The sequence below is a fragment of the Melospiza melodia genome, unplaced genomic scaffold (genome assembly GCF_035770615.1).
Source record: "Melospiza melodia melodia isolate bMelMel2 unplaced genomic scaffold, bMelMel2.pri scaffold_70, whole genome shotgun sequence".
NCBI classification, from domain to species: Eukaryota; Metazoa; Chordata; class Aves; order Passeriformes; family Passerellidae; genus Melospiza; species Melospiza melodia.
The window spans coordinates 2,350,242-2,364,989 of NW_026948802.1; the positions used below are offsets into that span (position 1 = coordinate 2,350,242).

The 14,748-nt window shown below is 50.9% G+C and overlaps 1 pseudogene; it reads right to left on the reverse strand.

The window, feature by feature from the left end:
- Positions 1-1,052: 1,052 nt before the first annotated feature.
- LOC134413998 (olfactory receptor 14J1-like) lies at positions 1,053-1,680 on the reverse strand (annotated as a pseudogene).
- Positions 1,681-14,748: the final 13,068 nt, after the last annotated feature.

Consider the following 14,748-nt stretch of genomic DNA (forward strand, 5'->3'; position numbering starts at 1 on the left):
GAGTGCAGAGGCCAGGACAAAGCTGAGTGGTTTCCCTGGTGTCCCCCAGCCCTTGCTGGCCCCAGGGGCTGATGGCATTTGTGCTCCCTCAGGTTCATGTCGCCACAGCAAAAGCATGGGGGTGATCCCCCTGCTCTGTGCAATGCAAACAGGGGCTGCTGAGCCAGTGCTGCCGTGTCTGTGCCTGCAAGGATGGGGCACCTGTGTGAGCTGGGGGAGAGGCCAGGGCTGCAGAGGGGGGATGTTGTTGGCAGCTCCATGAGGACGCTCTGGGACGCTGCCCTGGGCTGTCCAGTGCACTGGGGATGGATAAGCCCCTGCTCTGCTGCTCCTTCCAATCTCCCCCAGGGCCCTTGCAGAGCACCAGCCATGCTGTTTGCCCCCAGCCTGCCCACGGCCAGCCTGGGGCTGCTCACGGGGGTTTTCTTTGCTGAGCATCGGCCTGGGTGTGTTCTTGAGAGAGCCTGGGCAAGGAGCCTGGAGCCCCCAGGCCCTGGGCTGAGGCGTCAGCACTGCCCCAGCAGTGCCCATGGCCTGTCCCTGCTGCAGCCCCGGCACTGCCACCCCCAGGGCTGTGCCTGGCCCCCAGAGCACTCAGGCCCTGCAGCAACACCAGGGCCACCAGGGCAGCGGGGCTGGGCCACGGCAGCAGCACTGGCAGCACCAAGTGCTGCTGGGCACTGCTGCTGGGCCAGCACTGATCTGCCCCCAGCTCTGCACACAGACATTGCTGCTGCAGCTCCAGAGAAGGCAACAAAAGGGCATCTCTGCAGGAAACTCTGCTGGGAGATTATTTAGTTCCTTTAAAGCAACCAAGAGCACAGCCCCTCATTGACACAGGCTGTTGCCACAAGGAAGGTGGAGAGAAACAAAATTAGAAATGGCACAAACAATCATATTTATTAGTGGACAAGGTGAAAAAAGTAAAATAAAAAGAGAAAGAACCTCCAAAATGAAACCAAGCAGAAGTATCAAAGATGACTTTTATTACAAGTGATTTGCAGAATTTGGCCAGCAGTTTAATGTTTCTGAAACCATCCAGTCACCATTGTCCGCACTGCAGCCTTGAGCTCCTGATTCCTCAGGCTGTAGATGAGGGGGTTCAGGGCTGGAGGCACCACTGAGTACAGAACTGACAGGGCCAGATCCAGGGATGGAGAGGACTTGGAGGGGGGCTTTAGGTAGGTAAAAAATGAGGTGCTGATGAATAGAGAGATCACGGCCAGGTGAGGGAGGCAGGTGGAAAAGGCTTTGTGCTGTCCCTGCTCAGAGAGAATCCTCAGCACGGCCCTGAAGATCTGCACATAGGAGAAAACAATGAACACAAAACAGCCAATTCCTAAACAGGCACACACTGCAAGAAGCCCAAGTTCTCTGAGAAAGGTTTTAGCACAGGAGAGCTTGAGGATCTGTGGGATTTCACAGAAGAACTGGCCCAGGACATTGCCATGGCACAGGGGCAGGGAAAATGTATTGACTGTGTGCAGCAGAGCATTGAGAAAGGCACTGGCCCAGGCAGCTGCTGCCATGTGGGCACAAGCTCTGCTGCCCAGGAGGGTCCCGTAGTGCAGGGGTTTGCAGATGGACACGTAGCGGTCATAGCACATGATGGTCAGGAGGGAAAGCTCTGCTGACATGAAAAAGGCAAAAAAAAAAGAGCTGAGCAGCACATCCTGTGTAGGAGATGTCCCTGGTGTCCCAGAGGGAATTGTGCATGGCTTTGGGGACAGTGGTGCAGATGAAGCCCAGGTCGCTGAGGGCCAGGTTGAGCAGGAAGAAGAACATGGGCGTGTGCAGGTGTTGGCCGCAGGCTATGGCGCTGATGATGAGGCCGTTGCCCAGGAGGGCAGCCAGGGAGATGGCCAGCAAGAGGCAGAAGTGCAGGAGCTGCAGCTGCCGCGTGTCTGCCAATGCCAGCAGGAGGAAGTGGCTGATGGAACTGCTGTTGGACATTTGCTGGGGCTGGACATGGGCACCTGTTCATGGAGAAAAGGACAGGGAAGAGTTAGAAGAGATATCTGTAACCAAAATCAAAGATATTTCCCATATACCCTCCCCTGAAATACACACAGAAACACTTCTGTATTTAAGAGTTCTGTGGTTTTCTTTTTAAGCTTCCCCCATGTCTCTCCTGGTATTCTTGGATATCAAACCCTCAGTATTTCTGCTGCCCTCTGGTAGAACAGAGTGAGTTCCCTGAGGCAAGATGATGAGTGGAGCATGAGGGGATATGGTCTGTCATGTTATTCTCTTTGGAGTTTCTCTGGTCTTTAACCATCCTCAGGTGAAGGATAATAACTTTCTTATGCTGCCCATAAAATATCACCAGGTACTGCTGAGAGCAGATGGATCCACCACAGCCCAGCTTCATACTTGTAGCCAAGGACTCATGTTGCTCATTTCACCAACCCAGCAGCATTTTCCATGTCACAACACCACTGCCTTTCCCCATTAATCTTATAACTCAGAGATGCTCTAGGGCAGGTTTGCATCCGGGATTGAAGCTCCCAGCTTGGACTGAAATCTCAGGGAGACTTCCAAGTGTCCTTATGATGGCATTGGATGAAGGGAGATGCAGCTCCTTCCCTGGCTGCACTGACAGCATTGCCCAGAGCCGGGCACTGGGGACAGCATCACCCTGAGCCAGCTGTGCCCCCTGCCAGAGCCCCCAGTGCTGGGCAGCTGCTCCCAGCCCTGTGCTCTGCAGAGGGAACTGGGCCCGGGGCTGCAGAGCTGCCCCACGGCTCTGCTGCAGCTCTGCCTGCACAGGAGGGGCTGCACGCCTTGGAGCCCATGCCCTGAGGGCAGAGGCTTGGCTGGGGCACAGGAGGGAGGGGGCTTGTTCAGAGAGAGGGGCTGCACTGCAGGGGCTCCTATGAAGATCTCTAAACTCTCCCTGCCACAGCATTTCTGGGTTTGTTTTCACTCATTGCCTGATATTCTCTCTGCTTCCTGCAGATTTTCCTCCTGCAGGTCTTTCCCTGTGCCTGATCCCTCCCTGCCAGCACTCACAGACCCCAAATCTCTGTGCACTCTCCTTGGACTGACAGAACCCTGCCTGTTTGCAGGGCGCTGGCTGGGGGCAGGTTCTGTTTGCAGCTTGGAGAAAGGACAGCTCAGACTGAGCCTGATGGTTAAGAGCAAAAGTGATGCTGGTGCTGTCCATGGGCAGAGTGGCTGCAAGCACATTAGGGATCTCCCGTGAACCTATTGATCACTAATAGGAACAGTTCAAATGTCTCAGACAATAGTCAAAATTCATTATCAGCCATTAATATTTATACCCCCTTCCCTGCCATCAACCAGCAGTATGAAATGGAATACAAAATCTTTGGAAATTTCCACGTTCTTATGAAAATACTTGTCTTGGAAATATTCCATGACTGATCTGAACCCCTCAGCATGTCAGAGCTTCATGAGCATTTCACATCCCCTGCACCAGAAATACTCAAGAGTTGTACTCACAGAGTCTGTAGGCATTGGGATGTTCCAGCTGCAGGAGATGGCTCCAGGAGCTGCAGCTGCATTGTCCTGCAGCCAGAGGTTCCTGTGCCGAGGGTTGGCAGTGATTCTGCCCCAGGCACTTGGCAGCCCCTTCCCAGCCCGGACTGATTGAAGCTCTCTGTGCCTCTGTGCTGTGCTCAGGGTGGCTGCAGGCAGTGCCCCAGCCCTGCTGGGCTGGCAGAAGAGCTGCTCATCAAGAGAAATGTGCTTTTGAAGCTCTGCTTGGTTCTGCAGCTCTACAGGAGCTGCCTCTGTGCCAGGAGCCTAGCCCAGCTCAGCAGCACAGACACAGCACCAGGACTTTAATGAGCCTCTGGGGCTTTGTGCTCAGGCCCTGAATATCAGTCCCTGAGAAGGAGCAGAATAAACCTCTCCAGAACTCCAAGTCAGAATCCAACTCCAAAGTTCCTTGGACTTTTAATGGGTCCCACTGAGTTAGAAGACAGAGAATGTGTCTCCAGGCCCCAGGCAGAGCAGAGAACTGGAGGCAGTGATGACAGGTGGGGACAAAGAGAAGCCAAGTCTTGGTGCCCTGGGGAACAGCAGGGTCTGTGCCAGCAAGGGCTGTGAGGAGACACCTTGTCCTGAGGCCCTGGGGCCTCCTGGCACAGCCCCAGCCAGGCTGGGCACTGTCAGCCGCTTGTCCTGCCATCAGCATCCCCCCCTCGCCCACATCCCAGTGGCCTCAAGGATCTGCTGGAAGGATTCCCTGGGGAGTCTTGGTCAGAAATGGCCCTAGGGGCTCCTTAATGGTCACAGAGTTTTTCAAAGGACTTTGGGTTTGGCTTTTGCCTTGGAGTCTCTGAGAGGTTTATTGCAAACATGGCCTCCAATTATCTGCTTTAATGAGTCCCCTGAGAGCCTTTGTCAGTAACAACACTCAGTGGGCTCACTAATGCCTCAAGGTACTTCAGGTATTTTAAGGTACTTGGTGTTTCACTCTTAATACAAACTCAATGAGAAGTTTCTGCAATCATGGCCCCAGTTTTCTGCTTTAATGAGTCCCTTGAGAACTCCACTGACATTCAGTGGGCCTCATCAATGATTTGAAATACTCAAGGTTTTTAAGGTACTTTGGAATTTCCTTTCCACACTGAATCTCTGAGAGCATTTAGTGCCATCCTGGCCTCCAATTCTCTCCTCCAAGGAGTCCAGGAGGAGCCTGCATTGGGGATGGACCTCAGTGGGACCCATTCATGCTTTGAGACACTTTGAGTGTTTCCTCTGACTTTGACATCTGGAAAGGTTTGTGCAATCTCCTCTCATGCCCTGAGGTTCCAGGGCTCACCTCCAAATGCACCACAGGGCTCATTAGGATCAAACAAGTCCTGACAAACCATGGCTCTTCCTTGATTTCCCTCTGCTCTCATGCAGTTCATCAGGAAGTTCTCTGCAGTTGTTTTAGTTCACCAATATGAGATTTCTTAGCCAATGCATCAATTAGTGTGGTGGATTCAGTGTTGGCTAATTACCTGCGCACTCACTAGAATACTCTTACTGATTTTCTGCTGTGAGATCGAATTAGGAGAAAGGCAAAGTGGGCTCAAAACTTTAAAAGGGTATAAAGAAAAGATTATTAATAGTAACTCAAAGAAAGAGAAATAAGAATCAGAACAAAACTTTTAGAATACTTCTCCTCTCTCTAAAACATTTTCTTTGTTACTGACAATGTAATGAGACAAAACCTAAAGGTTTCAGTCAGTTTACCACTTCTATAAGAGCCTTTCTTCAGTTCTCTTGGGTAGAGGAGTTTCTCTTTCCTTCTATGGAGACTTCTCCATAAGAAAATAATTCTCTCATTGCTCTCAATTTCAGTGAATAGCAGCTGCCCGGCAAATCTGCAATTGTGAAGTCCCTCTCATTTTTTCCACAACTTTTCCCACAGCTGTGTTCATAGGCCATGTCTGCTTATGGGGTATTATTTTAAAGATGAGCTGTTGAAGAGCAAAGGTCCTCTTCATGTATTTCTGAAATTATCTTCATCTCTGAATACAGAGAACTTCTTCTCTTCATGAGGGCACAGGGTCTCAACACTCTTCTCTGTTCAAACTTGTCATGCGATCACAGCTACTTCAACATTTGCTTACTTTTGCATAGAGGCCTGTCATGTTAAAGGCTCCTGGCCAGGTAATAATAGACATTGACTCAATGATTCACAGAAGGCTGATCAATAATCTTTATTAAGAAACCCATACTTTTATACCCCAGTTTGATACATGTGGACTTAAATGGTCCTCCAATCCAAACATCATCACCATTGGCTAAATAAGAACCCACCCTTTGGTAAACAAATCTCCATAACTGTAGGGGGTTGAGTAAATATATGTATTGTAAATATATGAATGGCAGTGAAAGATCTTTGTATTGTATTAGTGACCCTGCCCTGATTCTAGTTATTGTAAATGGGCTGCAGCTGTGATGTCCTTGATTGGGCAGCAGCTGTAGCCCATGGAGGTAGCTGAGATAAAAGGGGGCGGGGTGGTCAGGGAGAGCCTGGGAGAGGAGCCCTGACCGAGAAGCAACAACACCGCTGCTGTGAAGATCTGCCATGAGAAAACCACAAAGAAGGTATGGGACTCAGGAAATATAATTATACAACAATATGAATACAACATCTGGTGACCCCGATGTGATTAAGAACATGCAGCCAAGGAAAGAAGGTGTGGAATCCCCTGGACAGCTGCGAGCTGTGGCAGCCTGAGAGCTGGGACTATAGAAGTAAAGACAGCTGCGAGCTGTGGCAGCCTGAGAGCTGGGACTATAGAAGTAAAGACAGCTGCGAGCTGTGGCAGCCTGAGAGCTGGGACAGATATGTGTATGGCAGCCTGAGAGCTGGGACTATAGAAGTAAAGACAGCTGAGAGCTGTGGCAGCCAGAGAGCTGGGACAGATATGTGTATGGCAGCCTGAGAGCTGGGACTATAGAAGTAAAGACAGCTGCGAGCTGTGGCAGCCTGAGAGCTGGGACAGGTATGTGTATTGTAGTTGTAGAGTTGCTAGAAGTAAAAAAGAAAAAAAAAAAAAAAAAGAAAAAAAAAAAAAAAAAGGGGGGGGCTCTAGAAGAAAAGACAGCTGAGAGCTGTGGCAGCCAGAGAGCTGGGACAGAAGATAGGACAGCTGAGAGCTGTGGCAGCCTGAGAGCTGGGACAGAAGATAGGACAGCTGAGAGCTGTGGCAGCCTGAGAGCTGGGACAGAAGATAGGGCAGCTGAGAGCTGTGGCAGCCTGAGAGCTGGGACAGAAGATAGGGCAGCTGAGAGCTGTGGCAGCCTGAGAGCTGGGACAGAAGATAGGGCAGCTGAGAGCTGTGGCAGCCTGAGAGCTGGGACAGAAGATAGGGCAGCTGAGAGCTGTGGCAGCCTGAGAGCTGGGACAGAAGATAGGGCAGCTGAGAGCTGTGGCAGCCTGAGAGCTGGGACAGAAGATAGGGCAGCTGAGAGCTGTGGCAGCCTGAGAGCTGGGACAAAAATGTCTATGGTAATTGTAAAATTGGTAAAAGAAAAGGGGGAAATGTAGGGGGTTGAGTAAATATATGTATTGTAAATATATGAATGGCAGTGAAAGATCTTTGTATTGTATTAGTGACCCTGCCCTGATTCTAGTTATTGTAAATGGGCTGCAGCTGTGATGTCCTTGATTGGGCAGCAGCTGTAGCCCATGGAGGTAGCTGAGATAAAAGGGGGCGGGGTGGTCAGGGAGAGCCTGGGAGAGGAGCCCTGACTGAGAAGCAACAACACCACTGCTGTGAAGATCTGCCATGAGAAAACCACAAAGAAGGTATGGGACTCAGGAAATATAATTATACAACAATATGAATACAACACATAACACATTCAACTTGTTTAAAATACCAAGTGCAGCAAGTTAAGCTAAGAATTTTTTTGTTTTTCTTATCTTCTCCAAGGCTTTTCCAAAATAATGCCTGGAAAGTTGTGTTTCTCTCTGTGGCCAGAGAGCTGCTGCCATAGAAGGCTTTGCTGAATAAGTCATTTCCTTATACCTTTTAGTGCATTATAGGGAAAGAGAGAGTCTGATGTATCAATTACATCCTTCTCCATAGCTTTACAAGAGGATTTCAGCCCCAAGATCAGGACATCTCCTCATCCCTCCCATCTGGGACTCAACTTCGTCTTCAATGACATTGGTGTTTTCATATTGCTCCTCTATGAGCCTGCACTTAGTCCTTTTCTCTCACTCGAGGGAGGATGGAAGCACTGAAAGAGTTCATATCTCACCCAGGGCCTGCAGATGGTTCCGTGACCCCGGCCGGGCTTGGTGCTTGCAGCTGGAGCTGTTTTACGATGGGGGTTTCTGCAGCGGCTGCGCTGGGGCTGTGTCAGGATGGGCCGCGCTGGGGCAGGGCCAGGATCTCAGCAGCCAGGCCAGAGCACAGCAGCAGCATAGCCGGGGCCGATGGCTTCTCCTCCCCCTGCCCGGGGCTTGCTGGTGAACCCCAACGGTGGCAGAATCTTGGTCGAGCCGGCCCGGCCCGGAGCTGCTCCTGGGGCCCGGCAGATCCTGTCTGGGGCTGGGCTGGCAGCAGGGCAGGGCTCAGCAGTGCCCAGATGGTCACAATTGCAGCCATGGCCCGGCCCGGCCTCAGCCCTGCAGCCTCCCCTGCCCTGCCCAGCAGCCGATGGGGCCTGGTGGGGTCCCTGGTGTGAGATGCAAAGCTGTGTTTCATGTCAGGTACAAACAAGTGACGTGTGTATTTGTGAATGCAAAATTTGTGGACCCCGACAATGGGAGAGCTGTGAATTCTAATAATAACTGAGGAAAATAAAGCATGGAAAAAGGCCTTTGAACCTATCTTTTGTTTGCAATTAACCCTGGTTGATTTAGGAGCATTGGAATTAAGGTGTTAAAGATGTTGCTTTTTCCTTGCATTTAATCCATAACAAGCTCTGCAATAATAACCTTTTGAAGGATAATTTTAGAATATTACTTGTATCCTTGAAACTATAGCTTTGGAATATATATAAAGGAAATATGCTTATCTCACACCTTATTGAAGCAGAGAAAAACAGCTTGAGAAAGGAAGATGAACATCACCTCAAGGGTTTATGGTTTCGACCAAAGGGAAGCTGGATATCACTGTTATGAGATTTATAGTCTCTGCAATTAAAAGGTAGACACACATCTGGGGAGCTGGACCCTACCAGATGGGTTTCGTCTTTCTTCTTTCAGAAACTGGACCATCACCATCTGGGGATACTCCTTTGAGATACATCCTGAGAAATTAAGATCACAATAGTGTATAGAATCATGATGTAATAATATGGAATAAAAATTGCTGATGAGTAAAAAAATTGGAAATAGAAACTGCTGAAAAAGCTGATGAGTACCCCGATAAATACCTGTGACTCTCAATTATTAGTGTGCAGTTGGAGAGAAAACTTCCCCCACTGTACCCAGCGCTGTATTGCTCATACTTTACCATATTAAATAATAAATTGATTGCTGCTTGAACATTGGCCTAGTCAAGCTTCTTGTTCATAACAGAGCCATTTTCTGTCCTGACTGCAAACTTTTCTCCTTCAGTGCCACTGCCAGAGATCATCCCTCTGTCAGCTTGGCACTGTGCCTGCTGCATCCTTGTCCCTGTCCCTTGCATCAGCTCCTGCACATTATCAGGACTCAGTGTCCCACATCATGAACAGAGAGAGCTGTGTCAGGAGAGCAAGGAGTGCATTTTCTTGGCCTTTTTAACAGACACAAGAAGCATGAGTCCAAATAACTTCGTTGTTTGTTCCTGCCCTCCTTTTAGATAACTCTTTTCTGCTTTAATGTGAAAGCCTCTTTTCCGACATGGATGGAATTATCTGGAATTGGCAGTTGATTAAGCTGTCAGGTACCATGGGAGTTTTCTCTTGTCTCTGATGAGGATTTGGTGAATTTTCCATTGGTCACTTGGTGGTGTCACCATGGGCTGAGCTCAGCGGCCGACTCTGCTGTCCCCAGGAGATGCATTGGGATGCCAAGTCCCGCACGGCTGGAATTCGGGGTTGGGCAGGCTCGGAGCGCCCGGAGTCTGGGCCCGTGAGGAGCTGCTGCTGGTGCTGGCTTTGCTCAGCCGGCTGTGCCGAGCAGCCGCGGCCATGGAGACACAGGCGGGAGCTGTGGCCGAGGCCTGCAGGCGGCCCGGGCCGGCTAACAGCTGCAAGGACGCCGACAGCCTGTGCCCCGAGGCCGAGGCCGTGGCGGGCGCTTTGCGGGCAGGGCTTTTCCGAGCCGGCCGCAATGTGCTGCCTCCCGTGTGGGCCCGGCGGCGGCAGAGGCAGGAGGGAGCGTGGCAGGGCCGGCAGCGGCGGGCAGAGGCCGCAGAGAGCAGCAGCCCGGCCGGGCCCGCTGCAGAGCGGCAGGGAGCTGCCAGGCAGCCCTCGGCCGTGTCTGTGCGCACTGGGCAGGAGCAGAGGCTGCAGCAGAGGCAGGAGCTGCGGCAGGAGCCGGCCATAGCGGCAGCTCGCCTTGCCCAGGGCCGCAGCCGCAGCTCTCCCCTGCCGGCCACAGCAGCAGCCGCTCGCCTCTGAGGCTCCAGCGCTTCCCGAAGACAAGGGGCCCGGCCCCAGCACGCCCTGGAGCCCCGCAGCGAGAGGAGCCGTCGGCGCCGCAAAGGGCAGCGCAGAGGGCGCAGGGTGAGGAGGAGGACATGAGGCTCACTCTGGGCTGCGCTGGGGCAGCTCTGCCCTGTCAGCCTTCGCCTTGAGCCCTTTGCTTCTTTTCCATGAGCCCTGATCGCTGTCCTTGGCCAAGGCCCCCCGCCGCCCTTTGCAGGGCTGCAGGAAAAGCTGCCTCAGGCACAGAAGCACAGAATCACTGGCTTGGAAGACAGTTTCAAGATGGTTGAGTCCAACCTATGGCCTAATACCTCAACTAAAGCACGGCACTGAGTGCCACATCCAGTCTTCTTTTAAAGGCTTGCAGAGATGGTGATTCCACCAGCTCCCTGCAGGGGTCTGTCCCAGGAAGAACCAAGATAACACTGGGGCCTTTTACCCCCTGGCGCTTGGAGCTCTGGAAGTTTGTCTTTCTGCTTAGGCAAAGGCCATGGAAAAGGACTGGGAAAAGTAGTCACTAATCGAGTAGCCTACAGAGCTCTAAATTGATGTGCAAGGAATACAGAAAAACTTAAAAAGAAAAAAAGGCAAAATCAAAATGGCATCAGCAAAGTCTTGGCCATGAACACATAGCTGCAAAGGGTCTTCTCAGCCCTATTTCTTTGTATTTCTGGGAACCAGAGGAATTCTGCTTGAGCCTCTGGGGAGATGTTTTTGGGAGGTAAAAGTTCATGTCTTTTTTTCTCCTTGGGTGTCGCCGTTACGGCGTGCTGACCTGGTTCGGAGTCCGGCACGGTGACCCAAAGCCCAGGGTCACTCGGTCTACATGCTACAGACACCAATGTGGTGGACAGCAAATGGCGTTTATTAAGGGCTCTCAGGGGTTTTTATGCCTTGGGCAGTCAGTGTCATTTCCTTCTGCTCACGTCCGGCTGAGTGCGGCCAGGCACGGAGCAGAGGTCTGACTGCAGGCTGAGGGGGGCTTCCTATCTAACCGTACAGCCCGAGATCTTCCGCACACAGATCCCTGTCTCTGCACATTTCCCCCCCATCCTCATGATTAGTAAAAATCTTACAAAGCTATAAAATGTAGAGGTTACAAAATTTCATGGGTTAGTAGGATTAGTGTAAAACTGCAAGTGTGTTAGTAACTGGCACGCCTTAAAGTAATTGTCAGCGCTCGAGAAACAAAATGCTAGCCGTTTCTAAACGCCTTTTAACGAATAGCACCAGTTTGTTTAATATGCAACGCCCAAAGATTAGGGTTAGTAAGATTATAATGAGTGGGCCTATTAGGGTAGAAATCAGGGTGGTGAGCCATGGGGACTGGTTGAACCACGACTCGAACCAGCCCTGTTGAGCTTCTCTATCCACTTTTCTTAGGTTTAGTCAATTTCTCAGTTCGGCCGTGGAGTTTCTCATGACTCCGGTGTGGTCTGCATGAAAGCAGCATTCCTCTTTCAAGGTGGCACACAGGCCCCCTTGCTGCATGTACAAGAGGTCCAGTCCTCTCCTGTTTTGGAGGACAACCTCTGAGAGCAAGGAAAGGGATTTTTTTAGGGAAGAGATGGATTTCTCTATCCTTTGCAAGTCCTCGTCGACAGTCATCTGCAGTTTTGCCAGTCCCTGATGTTGTGTTGCAAGGTCCGAGATGCCTGTGGCAGCACCGGTAGCTCCTAAACTGAGGAGCATTGCGATGGTGACACCTGTTATCACTTCTCGTTTGTGGAGCCGGTCAGGTTCCTCGAACAAGAGGTACACCTCTTCTTCCTGGAGATACAGGACTCTGGGGACAATTAGAACTTGGACACAAAAGTCAGTAGAATGATCGAATTTGTCAAGGAGTACACATGGGCTTACCCCAGACCGTTGACAGACCCACATTCCCGATGCAGCTGGGATCACCCACTGGAACTTCCCTCCTTGCAGACGTTGTCCATCTGCTTTGCCAAGGCTGCATTTCCAAAGCATTTGCCTTGGCCCGTAACCTGACTTAGGGTAATGCCTCTCTGGGGGGTGTCCCATCTGCATTGGCGTGGATTGTCTGGCTTTGAGAAGATGAATGGGAGATTGAAGGCAACACCTTTGTAAAAAGGGGGTTGTGCATCATAGCATAACCAGCATGATTCTGTGAAGTTTGGGTTGGATTGGTGTAATGATAAGAAGGTCGCATTTAACATGCTTAAGAATGGATTGGAGAGGGTTGGTTTGGCTAAGAGATTGGATGGGGAGGCTAGTTTCGACATCTGTGTTTTGTGGCTAGAACTGCCCTTAGCTGCGATCCCCTTTCTGGGTCTACTCATTGCTAGAACCGGATTGGGTCCGACTGATTGGGAGCTGAGAGTCTGATAATTTGTATGTTCGCCCAAATGTAGCGACGACTGAGATGAACATACCCTGTCCACACTTTGCCCGTGGCCCAGCCATCATGGGTCGGCTGCAAGATTGTCATTGTATGGCCTGTGCAGGTGTGCTGTTTCAAGCCTTCGGGCGCAAGCGCATACCCCTCCCTATCATATTTTGGTTCGATACAGCCATGCGGAGTATACTTAATTTGCAGGAACTTATCAGGCTGTTGTGGTGTCCATGTATTGCTTACCACAATAGTTTCATACCCCCAATATCCACAATATCCATACCCCAGATAATTACAATAACTTTTCCCTAGGTTGGAAACAGGGCACCAGTAGATCCCAAACACTGTTGTCTCCTGAAATCTGGGGTTCCCTGTATGCATGGGAAAAATGTCTTTCAACCTGAACTCGAAAGATGGGGTGTCAGCTGTAAACATTTCTTTGATGGCCTCCTCACCTGAGAGATGGCGTAGAACCCACCTGAATGGCTGGTGAGGGTAATATTTTGTGTCTGCCTGTCCTCCGCCTACTAACCCTAGAAACAAGATCACACAGAGATACCGTTGCTGCTTTGATTTTGATGGTGCAAGCTTCTCAGGTGATGTCTGGTCGCTCGGTGGTCTCTCTCTCTTTCCCGGTAGTGGGGCATATGGGTTGCGGGGGCGTCCAAAGATCCAGTCCTGCAAACAGAGTCTCACAATTCTCATGAGTTTCTCTTTGAAGGTCTGGTTTAATAGATTTGAGTGGACACCATTTAATGTCCCCGTCTTTTTTAACGGCTGCATATCCCCGCCCCGTGAGCACTAGTCTCCAACCTTGTTCCCACTCCCCTAGTTCATTTTTGATCACCACCCATGGGCCTTTCTCTAGTGCTCAAGTGGCCCAGTGTCTCTGGACTGGACTGTTTATTTCATCCCCCCTAGGGAATTGATTTAACGCTAGCAGCGCAGTTGCCAGTATGCGCACCTGGTCACTCGGGGGAATGGCATTGGTGAAGCCTTCTGCCTTTGCTAATACTTCCAGTTTAGTTTTCAGAGTCTGGTTTGCTCTTTCGACAATAGCTTGTCCGGTGCTGTTGTATGGGATGCCATGCACCAAGGCGATGTTCCATCTCGAGACGAATTCTTGGACCACCTTTGAAATGAAGTTTGAGCTGTTGTCTGTTTTGATTTGTTTTGGCACTCCAAGCCATGCCATGGCTGTCAGCCAATGTTGGATGGTCGCTTTGGAATCAGTCTTGAGATTGTGTGGCCACAATCATGCCGCTGTACGTATCTACGGTAACTGCAAGCCACGTTCGGGGTCTCAACAGCTGGCATTGTGTAAAGTCTGTCTGCCATATTTCTGAGGCTATGAGGCCTCTTGGGTTCACGCCACTCGACCACAGTGGCGACTTCTGGCAGTGGGGGCACGTGGCAACGACGTGCTTTGCATCTGCGGTAGAAATCCCGCACCTTTTTGCAAGCGCTTTAGCTCCAATGTGAAGGGATTCGTGCAACTGACAAGCTTCTTTCAGTGTCCATACACCTTTTGCAGCAGCGTCAGCCTTGTTGTTGCCTATTTGGTAGAATCCTTTGATCGGGTCATGGCTTTTGATGTGGATGACTGATATGGTGCCTTTCTGTGAGTAGAGTGCTTCCTCCAGCATCGTAGCCACTGTGGAAACTGACACACCTGGTCCGGATATGGCTGGGCAAAGCTTGGCCACAAATATGGAGTCAGTCACAATGTTAAGGTGTTCTTCTGGGAACAGTCTGCACGCTAGCATTACAGCTGCTGCTTCAAGCTGTTGGACTGAAAGTGTGGGGTCGGTTGCCTTGACACATTGCCACTGTTCTCCTGACTGCCATACTGCCACTGCGGTGGAGGTCTGTGATGATGCGTCCATGAAGATGGTTGGTCCTGCTTGCGGTCGGTCGATTACTTTTGGTGGGAGGTCAATATCGATGACCGTGAGCAGCCGAGTCCAAGGGGGTTTTTCTGCGTAGCGAATCTCTCCTCCAAAGCCTGCAAGGGCCATGGCTAGATATTCAGATGTTGTTGACTGCACAGAGAGCTGTTTGCGGAAGGGCAAGTATATCTTGGAAGGCTCGATGCCCAGATGTCTTAGGGCGAGTTTCCTGCCTTTCATGATGAGGCTGCTGAGGCACTCCACTCCCGGGGAAAAGGCACGTGACGGTTTCCCCAAGACAACCCATAGTATCGGTTGGGCTTTGTCAGGGGGTCCTTGGGCTAAGGCTCCCACTCCCCCCTTTTTTGTAAAGTGGACATACAGATCAACAGGAGCACTTGAATCCCATCTGGTGAGCACGCTCTCTGACATCTGACGTTCGAT